The 18,069-nt window shown below is 35.7% G+C and overlaps 1 protein-coding gene across 6 annotated transcripts in view; it reads right to left on the reverse strand.

Moving 5' to 3' along the window:
* The window catches only part of MAPK10 (mitogen-activated protein kinase 10), a 531,796-nt gene that overhangs the window by 505,753 nt on the left and 7,974 nt on the right, over window positions 1–18,069 (reverse strand). The window lies entirely within an intron of this gene.

Genomic DNA, 18,069 nt, shown 5'->3' on the forward strand with positions numbered 1-18,069 from the left:
CTAGGGTGGAACCTCTTAGCAAATTACTGGCTACAAAAAATACAAGTTTATCTCACTGAAAACACCCTGTTCCTTTCCTAAATTTGCCAAATAGATATAAAAGTAACTTATACCATGTTTTCACTGATAATCACCAATTTCCTCATTCCTTTATGGTAATTACATTCATTTTGGTGTACATCTCTTAAGACTGCATTTTAAAATTAACTATACTGCACACTATACATTTAAATATTATTTAAAAGTATGGTGTCTCACATTTGAAAACTCAGTACAGATAATTATTTCTGGGAATTTTTAAAAGTTGTAGTCAAATTTTTAGTGTTTTCCCCCTAGGTGCTAAAGTAATTTCCTTATCTATGCTAGTCCATGCTGGTTTGCTTATACTTCTGAGTTTCCTGATAATTCATAATTCTTGAAATGGACAAGAACATACATATCTGAGAATATGTGCTATAATCTTTTGAAAACTCTCCATAGCTAAGAATCAGAATTCCTTAATTCTAGTCTTGGCTCTACTACTGTGTCACTTTCCTATCATTTAAATGGAATAACAATACCTATCCTTTTCTTATTGCATATTAGATAATAGATATGACATAAGAGATCTGAAAATCCTTACAGGAAAGGTAATTCATAAAGTCAAGGTATTACCCATTAAGATAAGCCTGAGATAACCAAGATTCACATCTCTTCATTGCTTAAAAAAAAAAAAATGTTTTAAGTTACTAAGCACTTTTAATGTGCTAGGTAGTGTGTTGCCTGGGAACTCGAAGATAAGTAAGATCAAGGACAGGTCTCAGATCTCAAAGTATAGTAAAGACAAGAAGTAAATAAATAGAACAGAGGTCAGGAAAATTCATTGCCTATTTTTGTAAGGCTCATGACCTAAGAATGGTTTTTACATCTAACCATTTGCAATCAATCTGATGAACGGAAACACTAACTTTGAACCACAAGTAAGAGAAATGGTACCCTCTCTGAAAGAATTCCATTCTTCAATAAATACATCAGTTATTACCAAAAAAAACTTATTATCATTTTATTTTTAATTTTGTCAAGAAAAAATCATTAGAATTTATTTTCTCTTGTATTATATAAGTACCTACATAATATTCTTGATTTTGCCTCTTGGTCTGCAAAGTCTAAGATATTTACTAACTATAAACTTTTACAGAAAAAGTGTGCTGAGCCCTGAAATAATTAAACATAAGTATACTATAAAGTGATAAATACAATGATAGAGACTATAACTTGAGAACTGAAGAAATGATGAAACTATTGGGGAGGAGTACCTAAAGCAGCTTTGTGTAATGGTTTCAGGGTAGACTTCTGGGAGTAGTCTTGCACTGGACTGAGTCTGAAAAGCTAAGAAGGAATAAACAAAACAACGGGGATGTAGGCAGAGGGGTCACCAAGGGTGGCTGCTAGGAAAACTTTAGTCTTCCATGGTCAGTTCAGGTCCTCAAATAAGCAGATACCCAGATGGAAATAGGTATTGATTAGCTTCAGGTGTTGATGACTCTTCAATCTGTACTCCTACCATAGACTAGATTCCAATTATAACCAGTTGCCTGATGGTGTTTTTAACCAGCTCTGGAAGAGCTCTGCGAGTGTGGGTAGGAAACACTATTGTGAAGACACCATAATCTCTATTCGTCCTATGGACGTGGGTCCTTGTAATATGTTTTCTTATTGTTGTAGGCCTGTCCCGCCTTCATTTCATTTTTAAAGTTGCATTGTTTTCTATAAAGAGTAAAATATTTAATTTTTTAAGTGACAGAACTCCATAGAAAATAAATTTTAAAAAGCAATAAAAGTCTTTGCAGTGACATCCAAATTTTAAATATATATTTCCAGTGGCAGATAATGAATAGCACATGTATATGCTTATCCCTCCTTCTTTGTAAAATATTACAAAAATGGTGGCAGGAAAGGAATTTTTTAAAATATAAAACATTGATGAAAAGGAAAACTGGAGAGAAAATAGAAGAGAGAACTGTCAAAAATAAACTGAAAGCTGCAAAGCATCTGATCAAGAAACTAGTAACTGACTTCTTAGCAGACCAGAGGCTGAAAGGTAAGTGCTTGTAACTGGGAAAGTCAAGAAGCAAATGAATTCATTAGGCAAAACTTTGGAAAACCTCAGGAAATGGAGGCACTTAGTACCTCGAAAAAGAGATTGCCAGTGGAGCCGCAAAGAGGAGGCTTAGTGAAAAGTCTGAATAAGAAACAGGCCACTCAATCCCCCAATTCCTGACAACCACATGAATCAAGGCAACCACCTTCCCTCCACTCAATGCAAGACTGGAGGTTTACTTTCCAAAGATATTAAACCACAGGGACACCTTAAGCAAGATAAGAGTTAGTAAATTAAAGTAAAGTAAAGTAAAGTAAAGTAAAAATCTATATTAATGCTTTATGTAGCATTCTGGGATATCTGGATGGATATCTCCTGATAATGCTACATTGAAACCCAAGAATTGATTTCTTATAGTAAATTTTTTTAAAGATTTTATTTATTTGAGATAGAGCAAGAACGAGAGAGAGAGACAGAGAACAAGTAGGGGTGAAGGAGGGGCAGAGGGAGAGGGAGAAGCAGATTCCCCACTGAGCAGGGAGCCCAACGGGGGGCTTCAACCCAGGCCCCTACGATCATGACCTGAGCTGAAAGTAGATGCTTAACCCACTGAGCCATCCAGGTGCTCCAGTCATATGGTAAATTATAATTTAAGTGTATAATTAATTTATATAGGTCAGCTATATAATATGCTAGGCCTCTTGTTCAAAAAGCAGGAAAAAAATTGTCACTAAAAATACTAAAATAGAAAGTTTTTTTTCCTTCTTCAGTCTCTCCTTTGACTTGTCATGGTGCTTTTCCTTTTTCTTTTCTTTCTTTTTATTTTTTTTATCATGGTATTTTTCTTATTTGCTATTTAATATTTTTCTAAGGAAAGGAAAATTCAAAATTTAAATTATTAACCCAAATTTCACCATTCATCTTTATATTGGGCAATGCTCTTTTTAAATGCAAATATAAGAGCATTTGATTCATACAAAGAATCACTGAAATTGCACAAATCATATTTTGTAGCTCATACATGCATATGTAATTTGTTCTTACCATAACAGTGGAAACACTATATAAAACTAACTCAATTATCTATTTCAAGTATTAATTAGCACATCTTCTACCATCTCTCTACTTTTGGCTTATTGGCATCAATAATTTCACCATAACTGTTTTACCAATTCTGTGAAGTAATAAGAATAAGAAAAAAATTTGATAGGGTTCCTTGCTCTTTTGTGTTTCTTGGGATGTCATTTCTTTCTTCCTGCATTAGAAATAATTCTGGTTCAGACAGAAAATATGACTGCTAGGGGCTGTCTATCCCCACTTACTCAGTCATAGATATACCTAGCCTACCTTGTACAACACTGAGTCTCACTAAACTCTCAGGCATCATGGGCCCACTGGAATAATGTGTTTATGGGGACTCTTGAGCACTAGATACAAATGGAATAGCAAGTGGTGGCAGACATACTGCATGTGTCCAGTATTCCAACAGACTTTAATTACAAAACACAAATTCAAAAAACAAAACAATACAGAACACAAGTTCAAATTCAAAACACAAGTACAAAACAAAGAAAAAATTATTAAGAATTTCAAGATAAAAACAGTAGAACATTAAGTCAAGTGTGGGGCTTTTCTAAGCATGAGGCCTTATTCAGTTGTGCAGGTCTCATCTTCGTGAAGCTGTCAACTTTATAAGAAACTGCCAACTTGTTTTCCAAAGTAGTTGTACCGTATCACATTCCCACCAGTAAAGTTTGAAAGTTCCAGTAATCTGCATCCTTACTGGTAACTAGCAGTGTCAAACTTGCTAAATTTAGCCATTCTGGAATATATATAATGACATCACATTTTAGTTTTTATTTGCATTTCCCTAATGAATTATTATGTTGATTATTCATTAATGAATTATTAATCCATAATTATGAATAATTATGTTCTTATTTGTCAGCTAGATATCTTCTTTATTTTTTTTAATAAGATTTTATTTATTTGACAGAGAGAAAGAGCACAACCAGGAAGAGAAGCAGTAGAGGGAGAGGGAGAAGCAGGCTCCCTGCTAGACAAGAAGCCCAATGTAGGACTCCATCCCAGGACCCTGGGATCATGACCTGAGCCAAAGGCACTTAACCCACAGAAACACCCCAGTGCCCCTGGATATCTTCTTTAATGAAATGTCTGCTTAAATATTTTGCTCATTTTAAAAATTGGGTTGTTTTCTTGAGTTTTGAAAGTTCTTTATATATTCTGGATATAAATTCTTTTTTTTTTTAATATAAATAAATTTATTTGAGAGATAGAGAGCAAGAGAGCCGGGGAGGGGCGGGGGAGTGGGAGAGGAAGAAAGAGAATCTCAAGCAGACGCCCTGCTGACATGGAGCTCCACTAGGGGCTCAATCCCAGGACCCTGAGATCATGACCTGAGCCAAAATCAAGAGTTGGCCACTTAACTGACTGAGCCACCCAGGTGTCCCTGTATATAATTTCTTAATCAGATGCATCTTTAACAAATATTTTCTCCTACTCTGTGGCTTTAATCTGTGGCCTATCTTTTCATTTGCAACAGTCTTTTGAAGAGCACAAGGTCTTAATTTTTTTTTTAATTATTTTGCTTTGTTTTGCTTTTATTAAATAAACTACCCCCAACTTGAGGCTTGAACTTACAACCCTGAGGTCAAGAGTCCCAAGGTCTACTGACTGAGCTAGCAAGGCACCCCTAAGGTCTTAATTTTGATAACATGTATCAATTTCTTTCTTTCAAAGTTCATTCTTCTTATGTCTTAAGAAAACTTTGCTAACCAAAAGTCACAAACATATTATTCTATGTTTTCTTTTTCTTTAAAGATTTTATTCATTTATTTGAGAGACAGCAAGAGAGAGAGAGAAAGAGAGAGAGAGAGAGAGAGAGCGCGAGCATGAGCGGGGGGAGGGGCAGAGGGAAAGGGAGAAGCAGAATCCCCGCTGACTAGGCAGCCCAATGCAGGACTTGATCCCAGCACCTTGGGATCATGACCTGAGCCAAAGGCACACACTTAACCCACTGAACCACCCAGGTGCCATCTTCTATGTTTTCTTCTAGAAATTTTTAAAGCTTTCTTCTAGAAATTTTTATAGTTTTTGATCTATGATTCATTTCAAGTTAATTTTTTTTATCTATTGGGAGGTAGGTTTTAGGTTTAATATAAACTTTCACATCAAAATTTTTTGCATATGATATTCAATTGTTCCAGCACCATCTTTTAAAAATCTATCTTTTACACCATTAAGTTACCCTGTCATCTTTGTTGAAGATCATTTGACCGTATATTTTGTTTTTCTGTTTCAAAATAATTTTGACTTTGCATTTCCAAATAAACTTTATTTTTTTTTTTAAGATTGTATTTATTTATTTGACAGAGAGAGAGACAGCCAGCGAGAGAGGGAACACAAGCAGGTGGAGTGGGAGAGGAAGAAGCAGGATCCCAGCAGAGCAGGGAGCCTGATGTGGAGCTCGATCCCAGAACCCTGGAATCACACCTTGAGCCGAAGGCAGACACTTAATGACTGAGCCATCCAGGCGCCCCTCCAAATAAACTTTAGAGTAAGTCTGTCCATTTCTACCAAAAAGTTGTTTCAATTTTTACTTGAATGGATGGATTCTATAGATAAATGTGAGATAACTGACATCTTAAAAAGAGCAATTCTTTCATATCCCTCCAGTAATTAGGTCCTCTTTCATTTCTCTCACCAATGTCTTACAGTTTTCAGTGTATAAATCTTCCATATTTTTCTTAGAATCCATAATATTCATGTTTTGATGCTGTTGTGATATTTTTTAAAGTTCCAATTTCTAATTGTTCATTGCAAAGAAAGATAATTGATTTTTGTATCCTATGACCCAGCCAAATAATTCACTCATTAATTTCAATTTTTTTTTAAATTTCTTGGGATTTGGAGGTAACAATCATGCCATCTGAAAATAATGATTGTTTTATTTCTTAAACATGAAAGGGTGGACAAGGATCATAGGACATTTGAGAGAAGCTTCTAACATAAAAGACAAGACCAAATAAACAGGGAGGGAAAGGCACTTGGAGGAAACAGTACAATGAGCAAAGACAATATTCAAAAGTATCATTCATATCTTCAGAGAGAGGAAAAGATATTGCTTTCTAGGAAAGATAACATAATACTGTATTTTTAAAAGGATCACTCAAAGAACTTAAAAGAGCTTCTATAACTAAAAATATAAGTCAAAAAAAGAAAGGTAGGAAGGAAGAAAGGAAGGAAAAAAGAAAGAAGACATTTAAAAACTTTCCAGAAAAGACAAAGAGAAGAAAATTAAGGGAGAGTAGAGTGTCAGATAATTTGAGGTTCAGCATGTGATTAATGGTAGCTCCACAAACAGAAAGCAGAGGTATTGGGGGGTGGAAGGGACAAGCAGAGTTATTAATGGAGGTATATTACAAGAAAATTTCCCTGAACTAAAAAGCCTGGATTTTCAGTACCCAGCATAATGATATTAAAAAGATCTATATTATGCTCATCATTGTGAAACTTCAGACCACCATGGACAAAATGGACAAGAACTGCAAACATTCCACTGAGGAGAAACAATTTATATGCAAATATTCAGGAACTGGAATGGTATCAAACTTTTCAACTGCAACCCTGTAAGTTAAGAGACAATGAAACAATACTTTTTAATATTTTGAGGGGAAAAAATTTCCAAAATATATAATTATATTTAAAATAAATATATTTTTAGACATTCAAAGAGTCTACTGGAGGGTGTAATTCACTAAATCAAAGGAGAAAATCAGAAAGAGAAAGAACAAGGCATAAGATCCAGAAATAGGGGATCAAACATACAATAAAGATAAGAGGAATCCCAGGACAATGGTGCAAAGAAATTCCAGATGCTAGGCTTAAAGAGCAACAAGTCTATATTGGAGCAGGAAAATGCAAAGCTCTAAGAAGAATGTCTCTGAGAGGGAAAGAAAAATTGTTAATTTGCCAAATGTGTCCAATCTTATCAGGTAGGTTTATGTTTCTAACAGACAGCTTAGGGATATTTAGCTACACAGAAAACTAAAACAAAAACAAAAGATGCAATTATTTACTCTAGGAGGGAAAAAGTACAAGAAAATAAATATACTGAATATAAATGAATATACTAATGCACTGTGTGACTCAATTTTGAATAATGCTCATAATCATTATAAAGGCTGAATATTAACAAAAACAGAAATTGTGATAATTGTATTGGGAAAATGGGAGAAATGGAAGTCTAATGGATAAAACATAAAGCTGAAAAATTAAATATATAATTGTATTTAGCAAATATTTATAGAATACTTACTACGCAAGGCAGTAAGTACTTCAGAAATGCTATTCATTTAACCCTCATATTGGCTCTATGAGTTGGTACTATCATTAATTTCAATTTGCTGATGAAGGAACAAAGTCACAGAAAACTTAACTTCCCCAAGATCAGTGGTTCTTAACTGGGGGTGATTTTGTTTCTCCTGGGGACATTTGACAAGGCCTGAAGACATTGTTAGTTGTTACCGCTAGGGTGAGGGTGCTACTGGAATCTAATGGGTAGAGACCACAGATACACTACACATCCTAAAAAGCACAGAATAGCTCCCTACAACAAAAAGTTACCTCACACAATTTGTCAGTTGTGCCCATCAAGAAACAGTGACTGAGATAAAGGGAAGTGGTGACTACAGAGCTGGGATTTGCATTCTAGCAGCTCTTGAATACCACCTTAGTATGTCCCCTTTCAACAGCTGCCTATGGATGTTATTTAGGAACATGAAACTCAGTATCAGAAGAAAGAGCCGGAAAAATTAAAACTAGTTGCCTCTACAAAAAAAGGGAGGGAAAAAAGAGCCAGTGGACTATTTGGGGGGTTTGTTTGGTTTTGAGTGTTGTTTGCTTTTTTTGTTTCTTGCTGTTTTTTAAAAGACCTGAAGAATTATTTGAATTATACTTATTTTTAAATGTTAAAACAATTATGAACATTCAAATCATAAACTATTCTCAGCTTAATCATTGTTTCCCATATTCTAGCAGTGTATAGAAAAAAATGCAATTTATAAGAGTTGTCTCTCAGTAAATTTTGATTGAATGAAAAGAAGGAAAAATGCATGGAGGACAGAATATATAAAAAGAAAACTTTTGTCTTGATTGGCATCTTGCATATCAAGTCCCAACTTGCAATATAATGAAGGATTTCAGACAGAAAATCCTGATCATCCAGATTCCTAATAGAAAAGCTATTTCAGACCTTATTATAAGCAAACAAGAAAAAATAGCTTTACTAGATAATGATAGATTACCAGCTCTATCATTACATATATAAAAGCATCTATATTACAGGAACAATGAAGTTATTTTTAAAAAAATATTGGAAGCAAGTTAAATAGGATGACACCGTTATTCTTAATCATTATTTTTAAATACATATATATCACACAACCTTTAAAGATCCACATAGAAAATATAAATCCAACTTGGAAACTAGCCCACCCCCCAATATCTTGTAAAAATAACAACAGATCTTTAACAGGATGAGCTAGAAAAGGAAGAAAGATACCAAGTTCATGTCACCCCTACAGCAATACATTGGATCAGCAGGGTATCTCTTTACTCTCAGAGAAAACAAAAGCCATTTTCAAGAATCTTCCCCATTCTGTTTCCTTCCCCACAACTTTATTTTCTTTCCTCAGATATTTCTTTTCCTGCTTAAGGTTCTGTATGCATGCCTTCTGTTGTGCTTGTTCTGACTAGGTAATTTCACATGTTTCATAAAGCAAAATGACATCAAAATGTATACCACGATAAGTCTTGCTCTTGCTGCTGTCCACATTGAAGATGCTGCCCATTCCTCCCTGTTCATTACAAGTAATCTTTTCTTTTTTTTTTTTTTAAGATTTTATTTATTTATTTGAGAGAAAGAGAGATAGTGAGAGAGAGAGCATGAGCAGGGGTGGAGAGGGAGAAGCAGGCTTCCAATACAGGGCTCCATCCCAGGACGCTTGGATCACGACCTGAGCCAAAGACAGGCGCCCAGCAAATGAGCCACCCAGGTGCCCCAGTAACCATTTTTAATAGCATCTTTGATGAAATGAATCCTCTCAATATTTCTTTATGTAAATATAAGCAAATCTAGATATGTATGCATGTGTATATATATATATGTGTGTGTATTTTTCTTATTTCCCACATGCACTGTTCTATTTCTTACTTTATTTCACATAACAATTTTTTTAAATAAAATTTTTTATGTTAGTTAAAGTCTGGCCATCTTAGACTCACCACTTACCAAATTAGAAAATTTAAGTCCAGAGACATGACATCTCAATTAAAGATATTGACTAACATAATAATTATATAACAATTATTTAACCATTTAATTATGACATAATTATTTAACAATTTTTAAAGTTTTTTAGTTTTCAGACAGGTACTAAAATTTTTTTTATTTTTGTTTTTTTAATTTTAATTAATTTATTTATTTGAGAGAGAGAGCACAAGTCAGGGGGAGGGTCAGAGGGAGAAGCAGAATACCCACTGAGCAGGGAGCACAACTCAGGGTTCAATCCCAGGACCTGAGCCAAAGGCAGACACTTAATCCACTGAGCACCCAGGCACCCCCCCCCAAATTTTTTTTAAATCAGGTGTATGATTTCTATGTTTTTAGCATATTTTTAAAATTACTAGTTAAGCCAACTTCAAGAAAGCCTATACTGTACTTTAACAAATAGTTATGTTTGGAAACAAATTCACGAGACCTAACAATATCCCTTGTATAAAAATAAATCAGGGGTGGCTGAGTAGCTTACTCAGTTAAGTGCTTGCCTCTTGGTTTTGGCTCAGGTCACAGTATCAGGGTCCTGAGATTGAGGCCCAGGTTGGGGGGGGTGTCTGTGCTCAGCAGGGAGTCTGTTTGAGATTCTCTCTCTCTCCTTTCTCCCTCTGCCCCTCCCCCCAACCCCCACTCTCATGTGAGTACTCCCTCTGTCTCTAAAATAAATAAATATTTTTTAAATTAATTAATTAAATCAGTGGTTTTAATTAGGCTAAATTTTGTATCATTTTCTGTAATGTTAAATAGTAATTACTTAAAATTTAAATAACACACTGCTTTATCAAAGATTTTAATTTCTCATATTTAAAGAAAATATTCCTTTTTTTTTAAAGATTTTATTTATTTATTTGACAGAGAGATAGCCAGCGAGAGAGGGAACACAAGCAGGGGGAGTGGGAGAGGAAGAAGCAGGCTCCCAGCGGAGGAGCCTGATGGGGGGCTCGATCCCAGAATGCTGGGATCGCACCCTGAGCTGAAGGCAGACGCTTAATGACTGTGCTAACCGGCACCCCAGAAAATATTCTTTTTTTTTTTATGTATATTTTTTTTAAATTTTATTTATTTATGTGACAGAGAGACAGCCAGCGAGAGAGGTTCAGAGCACAGCAGTGGAGTGGGAGAGGAAGAAGCAGGCTCCCAGCGGAGGAGCCCGATGTGGGACTCGATCCCGGAAAACCAGGATCACGCCCTGAGCGAAAGGCAGACGCTTAACCACTGCGCTACCCAGGCGCCCCCAGAAAATATTCTTGATATAGTTAAAGATCATAAAACAAATGCTAAAAGTCTAACTAATCACATTGAAATCAAATTTTTTTCAACAAGATTTTAATGGGAAGCTATGGGGCTTGGAATTGTATAAGTAATTCAAACCCTTTCACCTTTCTTTCTATCATTTATTTTCCATCCCCCAACCCCACGAAACCTGGGCAGCTCAGTTAGAAACCTGTTTCTTAGGGTGGAGCTCATAATGGGGAGTTGGTAGAGGAAAGAAAGAAAAAATGCAGCACATAACTATCCACCAAGTTAACCTAGGAACACTCCTCTTCACAGGGCTTCACAGCATGGTTGATTTGGCTTGGAACTGTGAAATCAAAGGAGAGTTTGTTTTTCTCTGGCCCTTCTAAGATTCTAAGATTCTTTCCAGGAGCAAAGCCTAGTCTATATTCATGGGAAAATCACTATTATAGAATGTCAATGGTGTTTGAATGAATGGTCTTCTATTCCAATTCAAATTAATATTCTCTTTGGGGTATATATTAAATTTATTGGCCCTCTTCTATTTCAAGTGGGAAAAGAAATTACTTTGAACATAGGGAGAGACCTAGCAGACAATCAGGAGTCATTGCACCATGCCTATTTGAATTTCTTTAGGTATGTGAACATACACTTGTCTCAAATAAAAGACTACAGAAAGAAATGAAAAAATCAGTTGCATGCCTCAAAACAAGGAGAGAAAAAATTTCAAGAAATATAAAATAACGAGAAAAACTTAACTATCTAATTAATAACTGCCATAAGCAAAGAAGGTATATGCCCCTTTCAATTCTCTAGAGGTTAAACAATAATAATGTGCTATCAAAAATATGATAAAAACTCTCAAATTATAGATTATATTAGTTCTCTAGGAAAATTAAGTCAAGATTCTTCCATGAAAATTACATATATTCACAAACAGGAAAATAAAAAAAAAAAAAGAGAAACGATTAGTACTTTATCAAAACCTCACCAGTGATATTTCAATCACATCACATCCTCCCGGCAGATGTTCTGTCTGAACAAATTTGTATGTTCACTCTTGTTCAGTTTTGCATAGCAAAGTTATCTTTCTTTGAGTTGTGTATCATTGTATGTGTTCTTTTTGGTAGCGATGAGATGTAAGAAGTTGAAATTCTTTGTACAATCTATATCCACGCATCTTTGCATACACAATCAATTTTTTTTAAATAGTAATAGGTATAAAAGCATGACATAACAGTTGAACTGCATGTTATTAGGTATTATTAGTTGACCTTGAGGACTTTCTAGAAATTACAAAAACATGGTAAGTCATTCATACGTATCTTCAAACACTGAGGTGGCAAGTGAATCAAATGATTTGCCTAAATAAAAATTTATTTTCTGCTAAAATACAGGTGCCAAGTATATTAAGAATTGTCAGGAACCTTATAGTGAATCTATGTTTTTTCTTTGTCTTCAAACGTACAAGCAATATTTATCATATATAAAAGGGAAAGTAACAAAAAAAATATCAAATTTATTTATGAAAGAATAGAAAAAGTAAGCCAAAAGGAATCTCTAGTTCTTTCAAAGTCAAAAACAATCCAGGTCTGCAAGAAGAAATTTAAAAGTCCAAGGCAAAATAATGAATACATTTTTCTTTACATTGTTAGAAGTACCATATAAAACGGTATTATTTTCAAGGGAAAAATGCCATATTACTAATATAAATATATGCCTCAGAGAATGACTGCAATAGCAGTATGAAACAGACAAAATTAAACAAGAGTTTTTGTAAGTATCCTACAAACATTAACTCAGGACTTTGGTTTTACCAAAACTATATAAACCTAAACTTCATTCATGATCATATCAAATTAACTACTTTGGCTCTTTGTTTTCTCCTCCATTCCAGGCCTCGTGTGCCTTAGAGCTGCTACATTTTACTTGGCTTAATCTATAACTAGAGCAAGACTGAAATAATCATCTGCGTCATCTAAAGAAAACACACTTATACGACACTGTGGGGGGAGAGAGAGGCAGTGGCCCGGCACTGGTGACCACCAAACAGAAACTGGGAACTAAACCAATGGACCCTGAAGGCCTAGTAATTTGATAGAGTATTTTCTATAGGAACTGAGAAACCAATGATACTTCACATAAAATATAATCTCTTTTGTAAGATTTCTGCATTTTAGTTGATAACTACGTTTATATTTTGATTTTATTACTGTGATTAGAGTTGAATATGTTATTAATACAATTGTTGAAGTGATATAAAGGAAATTAATACATTATTTTATGAAAATATTTTTGTATTATTTTTGAAAATTCATTTTAAAATTTGTTTTAAATTGAAATAGCTCATAAAGTTCTTGCTTCTTACTTACAGATTCATGGAAAAACTTATTGTTACTACATCCATATAACTTGTTCACCCTATTCTCACCACCCATTGTACCAAAATCCTCCTGTAGTACACCCATGCTGGGGATACTTAAGTAGCAGTTACTGATGATTGCTTCAATAATCCAATATTCATTTCCAAACCCTGTTTCCCATTCTACCTTTGCTAGAAGCTAGAAAAGCTAAGTACTTGCTTCCTTGCTTTCCTTGTAGAGAGCAGAACACAATTTTGGCCAATAATATGTAGGTAAACACATACTGGAGTATAATTTTTTGGGAAAAGCTTTTGATTATATATATATATGTGTGTATGTATTATATATATATATATATATATATATATATATATATATATATATATATATATATGGAGAAAAAGAGAGAGAAAACAGCAAAGGCTGACCGCATGCTTTTCCATCATTCTGTTGGTCTTAAAAGAGGATTGAGTATCTGCAGTTACAGCAGTCCTATCATGACTGTAAGAGGAAGGCAAAGAAAAATGAACTGCAGTGACCCAGGCTTGGACATCAGAAGCACTTGCCTACCACCTGGCTTCTTGTGAGAAAAATAAACCTCTCTGTTTAAGTCACTACTTATCAGATATTTTATTATTTGGAGCTAATAGTCTTTCGATGCGCTGTCCTCAAAGAGTCCATATTCTACTGAGAAAAACATGGTCAGATGTCCAAAGTAAAAGATTATGCTTTAACTAGAGGCTATCTCTCCTATCTAAAAAAGAATGGTACTGATTCTCCACCATATCCTCCAGCAATATTCTGATTATCAGAATCTGATTATTTGCTGAACGGGGAGGGGTGATGGTCTCTCAAAGCATCTATTTGAAAGAGTTTACATACAGACATACTTTCTATGTTTGGCTGAAGAATAGGGAAAGAGTACGTGTATGAGTGTGAGTGTGTGTGAAGTGTGATAACAACAAAGAGAAAGGCATGACGTGATGACTACTTCCCTTCACCTCCATCTACTAAAATAGTTAATTTCATCATAGAATCTTCTTAATTATTTTTTTAATTTTTATTTATTTGAGAGAGAGAGAGAGATAGCAAGAGAGAGAGCACAAGCAGGGGGGAGAGGGAGAAGAAGACTCTCTGCTGAGCAAGGAGCTGGATGTGGGACTCGATCCCAGGACCCTGGGATCATGATCTGAGCCAAAGGCAGATACTTAACTGACTGAGCCATCCAGGCGCCCCTCATCAGAGACATTGTGATATAATGAACATAAGCAGTGCTGCTTTAAGAATCACGTGACCAACTATGGCACACTGGTGGCCTTACTTCTGCAGTTGAGCCCAGCCCAGCTGTGGCTCATTGTTGACAGCTTTGGGAGCACTAAGAGATGCTCTCCTTGACACCCATACTGATTGTCTTATGGAGAGTACAAGCAACAGTGGAAACAGCAAGCACCCTCCTGCAAGTGATGTTCAGGCATTAGACTTTCAGGAGGAGGTTTGAGTATAAGCACAAAGTCAAACATTATAGAACACGTGTAAAACATCACTTGGAGAATGCTGGAAGTATGGGTGGTCGCCAACACATTTTCAGGAGTCTGGGGGTCCTATGTATGGGAGAAGATGGGGCTCAATCTGTGTTATTAATATAACTGGAATCCATCCAGTCTATAGCCCAAGCTGGTGAGAGTTTTAAAGACAGTGATTTTTGGCTAACAGATTTTTGGCTGATAGATAGATACTTTAACTCTTTATCTAATCCAAGTTGCCACTGATGGTACTGAGAAGACTTTCCCATTCAGAGAACTGGACAAAAGAATGGAGGATCACTCAAACTACAATGAAGTAAGGGAATGTTTATTGAAAGCTGAGTAATTGGAGTATATTCTCTGATCAAAGGGAACAGAGTTCATTATTCTTTGAGTTCATATTAATGGCAAAGTTCAGTAACTGTTTTGAGAGAGTAGAAAACTCTCTTTTCCCCTCCACACTCCAAGAGTATATATGCAATGCTAACATCTCTTCTTTTGTCCTCACCCTATTCTCTCTCCCATTCCCTCAACAGAGTAACAAGAATAAAAAGATCAACCAACAGTCAACAAAGATTAATATCTTCTGAACACTTATTGCATACAAGATATTGTGTTAAGCACTGTATGGGGATTTTTCAAAATAAAATAGCTCTATTAAATGACCTCCATTTAGTCAAACCATAAGATTAACTGATGTTCTCCATTCCCCCTATAAAAAAAGACTGATGTCCATGGCTGCTGAATGTTTACTAATGCACTATATCATAGCATACCTGCACATTTATGCTTCCTCCATCTGAGTTATAACTACCAGCTGCCATTCATTCATTCCCTTAACAGTATCTGAGCGTACACTATGTGACAGGCTCTACTCTAGGATGTACGGACACAGCAGTAAATAAAACAGACTAAAATTTTGACCTTCTGAAGCTTACATAAAAATCAAGTTCTGTAGGAGTGCCTGAGTGGCTCCTTCAGTTAAGCGGCAGACTCTTGATTTTAGCTCAGGTCATGATCTCATGTCCTGGGATCAAGCCCCACGTCAGGCTCAGCACCCAGTGCACAGTCTTCTTAAGGATTCTTTTTCTCCCCCTGCTCTGCCCCACCACCACCCAACCCCAGCCCAGATCACACGTGCATGCGCACTCTCTCGCTCTCTTGCTCTCTCTAAAATAAATAAATCTTTAAAAAAAAATCAATTGTTTTAGTTTCCCAAATTCTTTTTTTTTTTTAAAGATTTTATTTATTTATTTGACAGAGACAGAGACAGCCAGCGAGAGAGGGAACACAAGCAGGGGGAGTGGGAGAGGAGGAAGCAGGCTCATAGCAGAGGAGCCTGATGTGGGGCTCGATCCCATAACGCCAGGATCACGCCCCGAGCCGAAGGCAGACGCTCAACCGCTGTGCCACCCAGGCGCCCCTAGTTTCCCAAATTCTTAATGTGAATTATCCTTGTTAATGTAATTAGGTAATTTAATTTTCATATACTTAATTAAGTGCAAAATGAAAATAAAGTTGAAATTTAAAAACAAAGTAGTGAATTTTAGGTTATGTATATTTTACCACAATTTTTTAAAACTGAAGTTGAGTGCTATGGAAAGACAAATTACTGCCATGAATTACCAGAGGCAAGAAAACTGGAATATATTACACAGGTGTCCTCAAGTTCTACATTTCCTTTAACAAAAACCAAACCAGAAAATTATAGATTTTGCATTTAGGCAAGGTTTAGATAAAAAAAACAGCCTACAACTCTCAACAGCAGATTTACACTCAGAAAAGCTTTGGCCTAACATCACAAGATTGACTAGTGAATGTATAATGACAGGGTTTTGGTAAAAATAAAATACTTCATTTGCATACGTGTAATTTTTAATAGTTCTCTACTTTAAGGTGAACTAAAGAACTACTTATCCTAACAGCTTCAACTCTCTAAGAAATTTCCTCTCCTGTGGTTTTAAAATGTGGCAAGTTCAGCATTTCTCTTGTTTATAGGAGTATCCTAGCTCAGGATTTGGCCCTAAATTGATCATCTGTCTGCAGATAAGACTAGTTTTCCTCCTCAGTTTGCTATTAGACATTATAGGAGAAGATGTAAAAATCAATCAACTTTTAAGAAATTTTTAAGAAGTGATGCTTTGTTTTATTAAACACTCCAAGTTGGCCTAACAAAGCCTTTAATGATGAACTTTCTTGCACAGCAGCTTACTCGCATCAGACAGTGTGAAATCACCCTCTTTAAAACAGAACTTAAACTAGAAAGCTTAATTTCTGACTTGGTCTCCATTTCTGGGAACACTTAAGAAAATCAAGATTAGCAGTCATGAACCCTAAGGCAAGTCCCTATAGGTCAGATTTAGATGACAGCATCTTCATATTAAATTACTTAGTGTATGTTCAGACATGGCTTAGTTTCCAAAAACAGAAGGGTTATGCTTATTTGCCATACTCCCTTCAACCAAACTGAATAGGCAGTTACATAACTTGCCAGGACAAGTAGCAGAAATGAGTCAGAGACAGGACCAGCCCTAGTAAAAATTGCGAATTAGGCAGTTTGACTTCAGTGCCACACCCCTTTAGTACTACACAGACTTCCCTGATCCCCTCCCTTGGTATCATCAGCCCTCCAGGTCACCCTCATAGCACATACCTCTCCCCCACCAAACTCTTCTCTCTAACTCTTTCTCTTCCGCTCACACCGAAACTAGCTTCCCTCTTTCCTTTTTCCCCTTCATTAATTAAAACTTAGCTCTCCAGAATCTCTCACCCTCAGGGTTTAATGTGACAACTACCTAATCTGATAAACCAATCTATACTAACGCACTAAGAGAGAAAGCTGGAAGGTAAAGCGAATTTTAACTTCCACATTCCAAAGGTAACACCTTTGCAGTTTAACTCATTGGTGGCTAAAAGTGAGAATTTCTAGCCAAGGAATACAGGAAATATTGTGTCTAAGGCGGAGCCATTAAGCAACTGGCTGCAGGAGTAGGTGAACGTTTTTAGCCTAACACACTGCCAGCCGTATCAGAGGAACTAACAAGCCCTAGTCAATTTGGGGACAGTAGGGGAAATTGGAAAAGAACTAAGGATCTTGTTGGTAAAGAAGAGTGGAAGTTACAGGAGCACACAATTTTTTCTGGCTTAAACTTTCATAGGACTAGCTAGTCCAGGTAACTGATAAATATTTTTAAAAGTTTCTCTTCAGAATGAAATACATCAAAACATTTTTTTCTCAATAAGTCTAGAACTAATTTCAAAAATCTACATACCTTCTGTTGTTATTGTTGTTTGATTTTCTTAAATAGCACTTTACAGTTTTCATACACATATTTCATGTAATCCTGTTGAATACTGAAAGAACATTACCGGCTATTATGTGTGGGACATATCAGCTATTCTTATTTCCTTCACTTTGCAAATGAGGAAAACGACACTTAAAGAAGAGAGGTGACTTGTCAAGATTTGCACTTAGGTCTTTTGAGTGCAAATGCTGTGCTCGTTCATTGT

The sequence above is a fragment of the Ursus arctos genome, unplaced genomic scaffold, assembly GCF_023065955.2.
Source record: "Ursus arctos isolate Adak ecotype North America unplaced genomic scaffold, UrsArc2.0 scaffold_9, whole genome shotgun sequence".
Classification (NCBI taxonomy): Eukaryota; Metazoa; Chordata; class Mammalia; order Carnivora; family Ursidae; genus Ursus; species Ursus arctos.